This window comes from Cavia porcellus, unplaced genomic scaffold, assembly GCF_034190915.1.
Source record: "Cavia porcellus strain 051 isolate PalLab524CR breed Dunkin Hartley unplaced genomic scaffold, mCavPor4.1 scaffold_38, whole genome shotgun sequence".
NCBI lineage: Eukaryota > Metazoa > Chordata > Mammalia > Rodentia > Caviidae > Cavia > Cavia porcellus.
This window is the reverse complement of record NW_026947521.1, coordinates 4,791,839-4,794,780: the sequence shown is the minus strand read 5'-3', so window position 1 is coordinate 4,794,780 and position 2,942 is coordinate 4,791,839. Positions and strand designations below refer to the sequence as shown.

Sequence of the window (2,942 nt, the reverse complement as noted above, 5' to 3'; positions counted from 1 at the left end):
TGGTAACTACTCTTAAGTCGGATTTTCTTGTGGTGAAATATTATGTTGCTTAAATTGTTCTGTTCTGACCTGTATTGTTATGTTGTTATGTCCTCTTTTATCTCAATCTCCCCCTTTTAAAAAAATTTTTTTATTATTTTTTAATTAAGGGAAAAAATCAAAAAAATTAGCAGGACATATTATAGTAACTTTTTGATTTCCTGTTAACTTGATTTGAAACCCTGTATTGCTCTCACCATCTTGTTTTGACTGATTTTACTCTATTCTGTTCTGTTTGATAGTATCAAGTTTGAGGGAATAGGCAACTACTTTGAAGGCAATAAGATTCACTATGATGCCCATTCTGGTTTGACTATTATCTTCTTTTGAAGTTCAGTAATGGCTCCAATATTTAGGTTTTATTGGTCTTGTTCTGTACTGTTTTGTTCAATTTTATTATACCTAATTATTTAGGCAATTATTTTTAAGGTAGCAAGAGGCATTATGGTAAACACTGTTGATTACCTTGTATTTTGTTTTTACATCATGTGCTATGTCCATCCTTTGTTTTGACTGACTGCTTTGTTTTGTCATATTTGGTTTTATTCTCTTCCAAAAAAAAAGTAATAAGAACTATGGGAATAATAAAACCCAAAATGTGTAAATGCTATTGTAAAATAGAGAGGAAAAGAAAGTGCTCTAAAGGATACAACTGCAAGTGTGTTTAGGTGTGTAAGATGGATGACCATATTACTAAGTTTTTGTTGGATCATTGAACACAACTGTTTGCAGTCTCACTGTTTGAATGTCTACTTTGTATGCTTTAATCCTGTAACTTGAACAACTATGTCTAAGATGACAATATGTAATCTATTAACTAGTGATTTCTTGTTTATTTTTTTTTGAAATTCTGTATTACTTGTATTCTTTTACTGTTTTTTTTTTCTTTTTCTTTTTTTTTTTAAATATGGAACGCTTCACGAATTTGCATGTCATCCTTGCAGAGCAGGGGCCATGTTAATCTTCTCTGTATCGTTCCAATTTTAGTATATGTGCTGCCAAAGCGAGCACTGTTTTCTTTTTCTTTAAATAAAAAAATAAATAAATAAAGCCAGGCCTGTAGCCCCAGCTATACAGGAAACTGAGGCAGGAGGATCACTTGAGTGTAAGAGTCCCAGGCCAGCACGTTCAACAGTGAGACCCTGTTTCAAAGACAGTACTACCAATAGGCAAACAATGAAACCTATAATATAGGGAGGGAAGGGAAAGTAAAAACTAATTAGGATATGTTACCTACATGTAGTCACTCTCCCAGGTGAATGTAATCATTATGACTGCAAATGTAGACGAATAAAATGTATTTTAAAATTTAAAAAACCCTAATATATGACTCTACTTATACAAAGATCAAGAACACTAACGTGGGGGCTGGGGATTTAGCTCAGCGGCATAAGTGCCTGCCTAATAAGCAGGCAGTTGTGAGTTCGATCCCCGGTACCGATGAAAAGGAAAAAGACAAAAAAAAAAAAAAAAAAAAAAGAACACTAATGTGTGTCAGAACAGTGGTTGCACATCAAGGAAAAAGGTAGATTACCTGGGAAGAGAAAGGAAGAACTTTTTGGGGTAGGGGAAATATTCTAGAACTTACTTTGAGTGGTATTTATGAGGTGTACAAGATCAGCAACACTCATAAAACTGGAAACTTGAAGCATGTAAATTTTAGCTGTATATAAACTGTAATTCAGTAAAAGAGGATTCTCTGGTTAGTCTGAGTCCGGGAACAAGAAGACCCTTTTCCTACCTCTCGCCATTCGAGGGCAACTGCCTAGTTCCTTCATACCTGCAGTGCCTCCGATGGCCACCTGAGGGCACTCGCGCCCGCAACCACCAAAGTGAGGGAGCTCTGCTCACAGCTAGGCAGCTGGACACCAGGCACCTGTGACCCACACAACGCAACGTCTTAACCATCTCTGGCAGCTGAGCCCCAGTTCTGAGCATGGAAAGAGAACACTGCCCACCGCTCGTTGGTTGAGTTGCAACCAGAAAGTGCAGCCAAATGGTGCTCATTTAAACTGCCCAGGCAGACAAATGCCACCCACAAGCACCAGCCTGGCCAGCCCTGGCCAGAGCTAAACCTGGGCACAGGGAAATCACCTGGACACTGCATGCACAAAACAAATCTCTGTCTGCACCTGCCCGATCGCTGGTCTACACTGCAGGCCAGGGCTGCTGTCAACTCCAATGCCTCGAGGGGACAGCACTGTACCCTCCCAAGTCTTCAGCCATCTCAGAGGCCAGCTGCTGACCCTGCCTCTGATCTGAATTTTCCCTTGCACTCCAGCCCCTCTCAAAGGGAAGTCTGGGCCTTTTCCTCTGTCTCTACCGCCTCCTGGAACACCACTTCCACAAATGGCCCTGGCAGTATAAACCCTGAAGATTCATTGACTTCTGTGGTACTCCTTGCCAAACTGAGAAAACTTCAGAGGAAGCCCAGCTGTACAAAATAGCTGAGTGCTTTTCCTTGAAAAGATAGTCTTGCCATCTGGGCATGGTGGCATATGTCTGTAATCCTAGCACTCTGGAGGCTGAGGCAGAAAGATCACTGCAAGTTTGAAGCCAGCCTGGGCTATGTAAGGAGACTCTGTCTAAAAAAAATAATAATGATAACTTAAAAATTTTTCTTGGGGCTGGGGATTTAGCTCAGTGGCATAAGTGCCTGCCTTGCAAGCAGGCAGTCGTGAGTTCGATCCCTGGTACCGATAAAAACGAAAAAGACAAAAAAAAAAATTTTTTTTTCTTTGTATCAAGGATCAAACTCACGACCTCATGTTTGCCAGGCAGGCACCTGTGCTGCTGAGTTATATCTGTGGTCCAATAACTTAAAATTTTAAAGAATCAAGCTCTGCTGACAGGGTAACAATGCTGTCCCTAAATGTGGATGGGGCAGAGCTGGCCACCCCATC

General features: G+C 40.4%; 1 non-coding gene across 1 annotated transcript; it reads right to left on the bottom strand.

Annotated features, from left to right (window-relative positions):
• Nucleotides 1-940: 940 nt before the first annotated feature.
• LOC111755157 (U6 spliceosomal RNA) lies at nt 941-1,050 on the bottom strand. The gene has a single exon (XR_002789739.2). It is a non-coding gene; the product is annotated as a U6 spliceosomal RNA (small nuclear RNA).
• Nucleotides 1,051-2,942: the final 1,892 nt, after the last annotated feature.